Source organism: Spinacia oleracea, chromosome 5 (genome assembly GCF_020520425.1).
Source record: "Spinacia oleracea cultivar Varoflay chromosome 5, BTI_SOV_V1, whole genome shotgun sequence".
Classification (NCBI taxonomy): domain Eukaryota; kingdom Viridiplantae; phylum Streptophyta; class Magnoliopsida; order Caryophyllales; family Amaranthaceae; genus Spinacia; species Spinacia oleracea.
This window is the reverse complement of record NC_079491.1, coordinates 102,145,847-102,157,692: the sequence shown is the minus strand read 5'-3', so window position 1 is coordinate 102,157,692 and position 11,846 is coordinate 102,145,847.

Genomic DNA, 11,846 nt, shown 5'->3' with positions numbered 1-11,846 from the left:
AATCCACAGCTTACTCTTGACTGAACCCGTAGGGTCACACAAATAGTACGTAAACGGATCAAGTATTTAATGGCATTAAATACTCTATCTAATGGATATTCGGAATCGACGGATCTTGGTTTCATCGGAGCTGAGATCGTCAGAGGCAAAGAAATGAATACTCCGGAAACGATGATGTTGCCGGAAACGGAAATATGGATCGTATCGGAAATATGAATATTATCCAAGTCGTAGATGTTGCCGAAAACGGAAACATGGTACGTATCGGAAAATATTATCGGAAATGGAAATATTGTTGGAATCGGAAATGTTGCCGGAAACTAAAAAATTGTCAGAATCGGAAATATTATCGGAATCGGAAAATAATTCCGGAAACGGAAATATTAAATATTTGTTCGAGACGGAAATTAATTCTGGAATCGGAAATGTTAAATATTGTTCGAATCGGAAATGAATTCCGGAATCGGGAAATTAATCGGAAGCGCGTCGTACGAATTAGCATCGGATGAGCTTGTTAGACGAAGGCTCAGCACGAAGCCAGGCCCGCATCCAGCAAGGCAATAGCGCGCCACAACACGCCCAGCCCAAGGCTGCGCCAGGCCCACCGCAAGGCAACGGGGCAGGCAACTCGTGGGCTTCGTGGCGAGTGGGCTGCGTCGCTCGGGCTGCGCGCGCGCGCATGGCGCCCCTCGTGGGTTGCTGTACGTGCGTGTGAGTTTGCGTTCACATACGAAACCTAAAGCGTATAGGATTCGTTTGATGATTAAATTTCCTAATCCTAAAAAGATAAATTAATTAAATAAGAGTTCTGCTAGGATTCTAATTTAATTAATTCGTATCCTAGTAGGATTCAATTGCTTATTCCATGGCCTATAAATATGAGATCAAGTCTCATAATTTATAACGCGTTTGAAGTATTCAAAGGTAAGAATTTGAGCAAAATTTCAGCCATACACTTGCCCATAATAGCCGAATAAATTTAGTACCTTAAGGGTGATTCGATCTAGTTGGTCAATCTTAAGGCGGATCCTGACGTGCTGTGGACTTTCTACGGAGGGACGACACTTGGAGTCCTAAAGGTTTGTTCTTGTTCGGTTCGGGCGCAGCAAGGGAGGGCACGCTACAAAGAGTATGCATCCTAATTATGCTAATTGTTATGTGGCAATTAATTTGGAATCCTGGCGTTTATGGTTTTTCCGCATGATTTATATTCGTTTATATGTATCATAACCTAGCAGTGATATCACGAGCCTCTAATTAATTCCATAATAATGGCTTAACATGGTTAAATTTTACAAATTTGCAAAGAATTAAAAGGGGTGATTAATTTTTCGTAATTGTTAATTACTTGCAAATTGCGTTTATTTAATTATATGTACGCAGTTTTTCGGCAGTTTCTTCGTTACTAAACGAAATCGAGTGATTTTTGTGTCAATTCGCATGTAAAAGGCATTCTGAAATTTTGACAATTTTTTTTTTCGGCCGAACCTAGAATTCCCAAATTCGAAGCCTAACTATGACGTTTCGGAGGTTTTAGTTTTTCGAACGCAAAAGTTTGTAATTTTAAGATGTTAAATTGAATATTTGCGATTCTTGTTGTTAAATCTTGAATTTTTGATTGACCTACTATATATGTTTAACAAATTTGAATGCCTAAGCTTTTTAATTATACAACCTAATTTGTAATTGTAATTAATTTGTTGAAATTCGAATAATTTAGAATTGATTTGATTTTCATAATTAATTAACGATTTAATTAGGTATCCATGATTAAAAACCACTATAAAAATTGTTAATTTATGATAAATTTTAGATTTTTATGACCTAGATTTGAATCCATGATAATCGGAAATTAATTGATTAATAAATTTTCGATTTTTCGCCCTAAAATTATGAAATTAATATGATTTATTAATTTGTCATTAATTTTGAAATAAAAGTTTTAATTTTTATGAAATTCACTCATAAAACATGCACGCACAAAGAATGGACGCTACGTGTTACCCTTAAGGGGTGTTGTATAGTGCGGGCATGCGACGACGAGCAAGGGAGCTCGTCGCCCATGCGGTACAATGCAGCGAGCAAGGGCCATAGCACACGAGCACAAGGTAGCACGCTGCCCTTGTGTCGAGTGTTGTGTGCAGCGTGGGCGATGAGCGATGGGCATTGGCGCAAGCCAGGCGAGTAGCCGCGTGTGGGCAGCGAGCATGCTGCGCCACAGCGCGCGCTGCCGCGCCCAGCGAAGCAACCAGACGCGTCGAGTGAGGCAGGCTGCGCGCAGCGTGGCCTGGGCTTGCTACGTTGCGTGTGGCCTGCTCGTGTGATGCCGTACGATCAGTCGAGGGGCGCTGCTGCCTCGTGCACTCGACGGGGCTTGGGCGCAAGCCCAAGTGCCTCATCTTGTTACGATTGATGCGTTTTGATTTTAATTTTAAATTTTCAGTTCGGAAACGATTTTAATTAATTTTAAAATTCGTAATTTAAATTGTTTTCTCGGAATTTAATTTTGAATAATCTAATTATTATAAAATTTATTTATACTAATTATTTTACTAAAATTAAAACCTTGAATTAATTTAAATTTATTTAATTCAACTGAAAATAAATTAAATTGATTCAATTATAAATTTATATGAGCTTTAAATTTTAATTAAATTAGTATGTTTCCGATTAGACTAGGAAATACATTTTTATGTTTAAAATTAGTAAAGTATGTGAATTTATTGGTTTAAGTGGGAGAATTTTAGTCATAAACTCTTGATTAGGTCTACATTCCTTTAAGGTTAAACAACTTGATTAGAATTAATAAGGACTGAATAATTGGTAGATTATTGGTGCCCTTGATTAATTGCTGCAAATATTTATGTGATGCATAACATGTTCTACTAACCAGCTATGTGGGCCATTCATGATAATGAATGGATGAATGGTATATATTGTATATGTACTGTTTTGCAGGTTATTGAAAAGTGACTAGTATGGCCCAAATAGGATAGAAAATATGGTCTGCGTACCATTAATTTGAATGTAATATTGGTCTAAAGTACCAAATTTTATTGCTTTTAAATATGGTATGCGTACCATCAAATAGTTGTAATTAGTTTAATTATAGCTTATCCTATTTGAAGAAAATGGCGCCTCCCATGGTAAAATTCAAGACGGAGTTTCCAATCCATTTTCAAGACGGACTTTGAAGTTGAAGCTTCAAGATGAAGTCGGGCCATACTAGATCACATTTATATCTTATGCATGTTTTAAGTTATTTATTGCTTTAAATATGTCTTAATTATGCATGAGATTATGGCTTGATTATGTTGTATGATTAAGGATTTTAGTTCACTTAAAATCTAACCAACATAGTAAGAGCCTTAAGTTCCAAACTTAAAAATTGAGTTAAAAGGTGCCATGCAAAAATAACACTTACTTGGATAACCTTTACATCAATCTTAGTAATATTTTTCCGCCATAGCGAGGTGTTACTTATTGGTTCTAAAGGGGTAAGGTACACAAAAAATTGTGATTACATGTTAGTTTTGGTGAAACTCAACCATGTAAGTAAGGAGTCCTTTTATGTCGTGGCAAATGCAATAGGTTTACCTAATAAGTTCTTAGACGTACCTATCAACCAAGAGTAGTTTCTAGACTATTAGCAAAAGCTTTGCTTACCTAAAATATTTTAGAATTGAGTCTAAATACATAATGTGCTTAATTCTTCAATGATTTAAGGATCTTGGAATCATTTTATTCACACCTGCCGGAACACATAACTTGAATAAAATGCTTAATAAATGATAAATTATGCATGTTTGCTAGAATTTAAAGTTTATTAAGAGAAACTGTGAATGGTTATTTATTTGTTTATTCTTTTTCAATTGTAGTTTTAACTATGGCAAACAACAATTCATTCAACATTCGATCAATTCTTGAAAAGGAGAAGTTGAACGGGAAGAACTTCCTTGACTGGCAAAGGAACTTGCAAATAGTTCTTATGCAGGAAGGAAAGGAGTATGTCCTGGAAGAGGCGATGCCCGAAGCCGCGGGCGAAGGGGTCACTTAGGCAGCCCTCAATTGTTGGATTGATGCCAACAAGGATGTGAAATGTCTAATGCTTGCAACCATGGGTGCAGATCTACAGAAAACGTTCATCAACTCGGATGCTTTCACGATCATCAGTGAGTTAAAGAACATGTTCCAAGATCTGGCTCGAGTCGAAAGATTCGAGACCCATAGGCAAATTCTTGAGACCAAGCTTAAGAAAGGCGAGCCCGTAAGTCCATATGTTCTCAAAATGAATGGACTCATTGAGAATATGAGTCGGCTGGATCAGCAATTCTCTCAGGAAATGGTTGTAGACACCATCCTCCATTCTCTTCATAACGGGTATGATCAGTTCAAGCTGAACTACAGTATGAATAGTCTGGATAAAACACTCACCGAGCTTCACGGGATGCTGAAAACCGCTGAAAAGACGCTCAAAAGTGATAAGCAAGATGTGCTTATGGTGCGTGGGGGCAAGTTCAAGAAATCTGGTAAGAAGAGGAATGCTAAGAAAGGTGGCAACAAGGCCAGCCAGACTAAGCAACCAGGCGGCACCAAATCTGAGAAGAAGAAGGTGAGCCAACCCACTTCTGAATCTGAATGCTTTTACTGCAAGAAGAAGGGGCATTGGAAGAGAGATTGCTTGAAGCTTCAGGAAGATCAGAAGAACAAAACAGTCGTTCCATCTTCAGGTATTTTCGTTATAGACTGTATACTTGCTAATTCAACTTCTTGGGTATTAGATACAGGTTGTGGCTCACACTTATGTTCCAATTCGCAGGGACTAAGAAGAAGTAGAAGGTTAAGCAAGGGTGAAGTCGACCTATGAGTGGGAAATGGAGCAAGGATTGCTGCATTAGCTGTAGGAACTTATTATTTATCGTTGCCCTCTGGGCTAGTTTTGGAACTGGAAAACTGTTTGCATGTTCTAAGTCTTACTAAAAACATCATTTCTGTTTCTTTCTTAGATGCTAAGGGATTTTCCTTTTTAATAAAAGACAATAGTTGTTCGTTTTATTTTAAAGAGATGTTTTATGGATCTGCTAGATTAGTCAATGGACTTTATTTATTATATCACGACAAACAAGTTTATAACATAAATACCAAAAAGGCCAAAAAGGATGATTCAGATCTCACCTATCTGTGGCATTGTCGATTAGTCCATATTAACTTGAAACGCATAGAAAGACTTCAAAAGGAAGGAATTCTAGAACCTTTTGACTTAGAGGATTATGGTAAGTGCGAATCATGTTTACTTGGAAAAATGACAAAGAAACCTTTCTCTAAAGTTGAAAAAGAGCAACTGAACTATTGGGTTTAATCCATACAGATGTATGTGAACCAATGAGTACAAATGCTAGAGATGGTTTCAGCTACTTTATCACTTTCACTGATGACTTAAGTAGATATGGTTATGTCTACCTAATGAAGCATAAGTCTGAATCCTTTGACAAATTCAAGGAATTTCAGAGTGAAGTAGAGAATCAATTAGGCAAGAAGATTAAGGCACTACGGTCTGACAGAGGCGGTGAATATCTGAGCTATGAATTTGATGACCATCTGAAAGAATGTGGAATTCTATCAGAATTGACTCCTCCTGGAACACCACGATGGAACGGTGTGTCGGAACGGAGGAATAGAACCTTGCTAGACATGGTTAGATCAATGATGGGTCAGGCCGAACTTCCAATAGAATTTTGGGGACATGCACTAAATACAGCTGCACTCACTATAAATAGAGCTCCGTCTAAAGCTGTTGAAAAGACTCTATATGAGTTATGGTTTGGAAAGCCTCCAAAAGTGTCTTTTCTTAAGATTTGGGGATGTGAAGTATACGTGAAACGATTAATTTCAGACAAACTTCATCCAAAATCTGACAAATGTATCCTTGTGGGCTATCCAAAGGAAACAAAGGGGTATTACTTCTACAATACATCTGAGAACAAGGTGTTTGTTGCTCGAGATGGTATCTTTTTGGAAAGAGATCACATTTCCAAAATGACAAGTGGGAGAAAAGTAGACCTCGAAGAAATTCGAGTCGAACAACAAACTCTAGAAAATGCTCAAGATGACATTGAGGATGAAACTCAGAGATCTTTAGAAGTATCTGGTGAGAATCAAGGACCATCTAAAAATGTAACCCCGCGTAGATCGCAGAGATATAGATCTCAACTGGAAAGGTACTTAGGTATTTTGACGAACGAGAGCTATGACGTTCTATTACTTGAAAGTGATGAACCTGCGACTTACAAACAAGCTATGACGAGCCCTAGCTCCAAGCAATGGCAAGAAGCCATGTAATCTGAATTAGACTCCATGTCTGAAAACCAAGTTTGGGATTTGGTCGATTTGCCAGATGGCTACCAAGCCATAGGAAGCTGACAAATATGACGCAAAGAGCCACCACTCTTCTTATTAAATTAATGAATATATATATTACAATTCCTAACTATGTTCAACCTAACTGTTCTTAGATATATTAAGATAATACTACTAATAATATGGTAATCCTAATTTTAAGATAATATACTACTATTATGTTAATCCTAATATTAGGATACTAATATTATGGCAATCCTAATATTAACATAATATTAATATTCCTAATATAGCTTAACATCCCCCCTCAAGGTGGAGCATGTAGATCTCGAATGCCCATCTTGTCAAGAAAAAATTCAAATTGCGCTTTTCCTAACGCCTTTGTAAAAATATCTGCTAATTGCACCTTCGTTGACACATACGAAGGACAAATAACACCTTCCTTGATTGCATCTCGTATGAAATGACAATCTGCCTCAATATGTTTAGTCCTTTCATGAAAAACTGGATTATGTGCAATGTGAAGTGCTGACTGACTATCACAAAACACACGCATACCTTGCTTGTGCTCCACGCCCAAATCTCTAAGTAGTTGCTTTAACCACTTTAACTCACATGTCAATGCTGCCATCGAACGATACTCTGCTTCTGCTGATGAGCGCGATACTGTATATTGTTTCTTAGTCTTCCAGGAAATCGGAGAAAGACCGAGTAATACAAACCATCCCGTTAATGAGCGACGAGTCAAAGGAAAACTAGCCCAATCCGAGTCACACCATCCCTCTAGTCGCAAAGCACTATCAGAACGTAAAAGAATGCCTTGACCAGGGCACTTCTTTAAGTATCGCACTACTCTTAATGCTGCCTCCCAATGTTTTTCCTTTGGTGTCTTCATAAACTGCGATAAAATATGGCCTAGTCACGGCCGGCCAAGTAAATTAGACGGCCTACGAGACGTCTGTATTTCTCTACATCTTCCAGTTCCTTTCCTTCTGCAAGTGCTAGCTTATGATTTTGTTTTATTGGAAAATCTGAGGGTTTTGCACCTAGTAGACCTGTTTCTGAAATAATATCTAGAGCATATTTTCGCTGACAGGCATAAAATCCACTCTTGGTACGTGCAACCTCCAATCCTAGAAAATATTTAAGATGACCCAGATCCTTCATTTTAAAGCATTTACTCAAATACGCTTTAAAACTATTTAATGCAAATACATTGTTTCCGGCAATAATCATGTCATCAACATATACTAGAACGCTCAACTGTAACTCTCCTTTCGAAAGGGTGAATAGCGAGTAATCTGAATATGACTGTTTAAACCCATACTTCTTCAAAGCAATGGACAACTTTTCAAACCAACATCGGGGTGCCTGTTTCAATCCATACAAAGATTTTTTCATTCTGCAAACCATGTCAGTATTATCTTTATGAAACTCAGGTGGAATTTTCATATAGATTTCCTCCTCTAAATCACCATGTAAGAAAGCATTATGTATATCCATTTGATGCACTTCCAAGTTTTTCACTGCTGCAACAGCCAAGAAAGTTCGCACTGTTGACATTTTAGCAACTGGAGCAAAAGTTTCATTATAATCTGTACCTTCTATCTGATGATTGCCTAAGCACACCAAATGTGCCTTGTTTCGAATCAAATTTCCATCCTCATCTCTTTTCTCCATATACACCCACTTGCTCCCTAATGCTTTCTTTCCTGGAGGTAATTTTTCTAGGACCCATGTCCCCTGCCCTTCAAGTGCGTCTATTTCTGCACCCATAGCCTCTCTCCACGCTTTGTGTTTCATTGCCTCTTTAAAAGATTTTGGGGCTTTTCCCTCTGTAATAGCTGCAATAAAATTTCTATGTTTCGCAGAAAATCTTTCATAATTAACAAAATATGTTATAGGATAGGGAGTACCTGAGGAGGATGATGTCAAGGATGAACTTTCCGATGGAACTTTATTTTTCCGTATAGTATGCATATCACAATCTCGAAGTTTGAAGGAAGGGTATTTTTGTCTCTTCCCTCACCCCAACTCCTCCTTACTTCCCGAGCCTACCGTCGTACTGCCAGACATAATATTTCTGCACTATTGCTGCTCATTTGCCCAATAGCCGTTGTCTGGTTCGAAGCAGGTGTTGTGATCTGCGCCTCTTGCTGCACTTCGGCGTGCGCTTCATGCGACACCTCGTCTAACTCCTCCTGCAATACTTCTCCATCACTCGCATCTACTGGCACACTTGATGCCCCTGTGTTTCGTGCATTATCGCTTATTCCTACTGCCTCACTACTACTAGGCCTTAGAGGTTGCCTGACATTACGACTATTAACACATTCTGCCTCATCATCACTCCCATAAACTACCACATGTTCCTCATTAGCAAATACTCCGACAACATCATCTGCCATACCCTCAGTATAAGGAAAACCTTCTCATGAAACTTAACATCACGCGACACAAAGAATTCTCGTGTTTCTAAATCAAACAATTGCCACCCTTTCTTGCCAAACGGATATCCAATAAGAATACATTTTCTACCCCGAGAATCAAATTTGTCCCCTTTACTCCGTTGATTATATGCATAACAAAGACATCCAAAAACACGAATCAACCCATACGACGGAATTTTACCAAACAACATTTCATATGGTGTTTTATTATTGAGCAAAGGAGTTGGCGTTCTATTTATCAAATAACATGCCGCTGAAATACATTCCCCCCAAATTTCTTTGGTAACTTAGCCTGAAAACGTAATGCCCGTGCCACATTTAATAAATTTTGGTGTTTCCGCTCTACCCTACCATTCTGTTGGGGAGTCCCAACACATGATGATTCAAACCAAATTCCATTTTCTAAAAAATAACCTTGCAGGCAATTAAATTCAGTACCATTATCACTTCGTATCACCTTAATATCTTGATCAAAGTGATGTTTAGTCATTGCAACAAAATTCATAAACACATCTTCAACCTCAGTTTTATTACGAAGCAAATAAATCCATACTCCTCTAGAAAAATCATCTACAATAGTTAAAAAATATCGAGCACCACAAGACGAATGTGTCTTATAGGGCCCCCACAAATCTAAATGTATCAACTCAAACATTTCACCAGCTTTATTTTCACTAACAGGAAAAGGACTCCTAGTATGCTTAGCACGAGGACAAATATCACATACATTATTATTTCTCCTAACAGCATTACTCACAGGAGGAAGAAGCTTCACAATTCTTTCCGATGGATGCCCCATTCGTTGATGCCACAGTTCGACCACACATTCTGTCTCAACCGCACACACCTTGACCAACGGAGTTCCACGGAAAAAATAAAGTCCATCCGTTCGTTCACCCAGACCAATCATCTTCCTCGTCAACCGGTCCTGTATAACACATATCTTGTTAGTAAATTGAATCACACAATTTGATTCATCACTCAATTGCGTCACAGAAATTAAATTGCAATTTAAAGTAGGTACAAATAACACATTATCAAGTATTAATCCTCCATTCAATTCCACCAAACCAATTTGATTCGAGTTAGTGAATTGTCCATCTAGGAGGCCTACAAGGAAATTTTGGATGGTCCGCACATTCATCAATATTGAGAGGTCGTTTGTAACATGATTTGATGCTCCCGTATCAACGATCCATAATAAATTATTATCGCATATACCTTGCAATTTCGTATTGGTTTTTGATGTCATCAGGTCAATAATCTGCTGGACTTGAGTGGAGGATACTCCTGCTAGCCCATCAGTCATCCCAGAATCATCGAAAGAAGTTTGATGTGCCTGGCTTGTGAGTTTGTTAGCTCGCACACCACCTACTGCCCCTTGATTACTTGGCCTTGTGAAACCATTGCCTCCTACGCGACCTCGGCCCCCACGACCCCCTCTACTATTATTGTTACGGCTAAAGCCTCGTCCTCCTTTTCTCCTATCATCCCACCATTCAGGAAAGCCAACTAGCTGGTAGCACGTCTCATCCTCATGGCCTTCCCTATTGCAATGGTTACAAAATCTAGTGGCATGATCTCGATAACCCGACTTACCTCGTACCTCAGTCTTGAAAGCCATAATGTTACCCTCACGTTGATGGCCTTCCTTTATTCGTAAATCCTCAGTATTAGTCACAGATTGGTATGCTTCATCTATCGAAGGTAGAGGCGTCTGTCCTAGTAATTGGGCTCGGATGGCTTCGTAAGGTTTGTCAAGCCCAATCAAAAAATAATGTAGATGATCCTCTTCTCTAATCTCTGCTACCTGCGCTGCAATACCACACGTGCAGCCTCCACAATCACACTTAGGTACCCTTGCATAATTCACAAGTTCCTTCATGATAATTGACATCCTGCCATAATACTCAGCTACTGTCTCATTACCTCCCTGCTTGCATTCACCGAGGCTTGTTTTTAATTTGCAGACACGTGTGCCACTGACCACGCAGAAGCGCTTCTGCAGGTGAAGCCACAAAGTTCCGGCATTATCATAATCTCCTACAGTTGATCTCAACGATTCCTCCAACGTGTGTGTGATCCATGATACCAACATAGATTGGACAACAATCCAATCTGCAAGTCTGTCCGGGTCTGTTGTTGGTTCTTTGGCTGTTCCATTAATGAAGCCAAATTTTCTCTTCGAAATCAAAGCTCTACGAACCGATGTAGACCACTCATCGTAGTTCTTGGAGCCTCTAAGTTTAATTGGTGTAATTATATTTCCTGGACCATCAGATGATCCTAGATAGTATTCCTTTGCGAGTTCATCCTTCGGTGGCGGAGTTTCCTCATTATCCTTCGCCATTACACGACCTAAAAACTCACCGTATTTCTCTCGTCAAATTTGCGGAGGAAAAAAAAAATCTTACCTTGCTCTTGATACCATGACAAATATGATGCAAAGAGCCACCACTCTTCTTATTAAATTAATGAATATATATTACAATTCCTAACTATTTTCAACCTAACTATTCTTATATATATTAAGATAATACTACTAATAATATGGTAATCCTAATTTTAAGATAATATACTACTATTATGTTAATCCTAATATTAGGATACTAATATTATGGCAATCCTAATATTAACATAATTGTGAGGGGGTCGAAAAAGCACGAGGCTAATGCGTGACCTCGTCCCTCGTGGGTGTGACGCTTCTTTTTGTCAAATCAAGTGTAATTGGATTTCCTGTGAGTTTACACCCAATTGACTAGTAATACAGGAGTCACCATTCAGTTTTTAACGACAATGAGAAAAACTGACAAAACCCGGTTATCGTGACATAAAGGGAGTGCAATTATGTTTGACCCCGACGGCCGTAGGTTCCCTTGTGATCCCTGGTGGTGGGGATCGCTCAACGTACACCCGCAGGGTAGAGATTGAGGGTTCGGGGGACTGTAACTACCGAGAGGAGTACTCGCTCTTCGATAACTCCAGAGGCAGGATATCCTTACTAGCTCAACATAAATAATTGAAGGGACATGCGTTAAC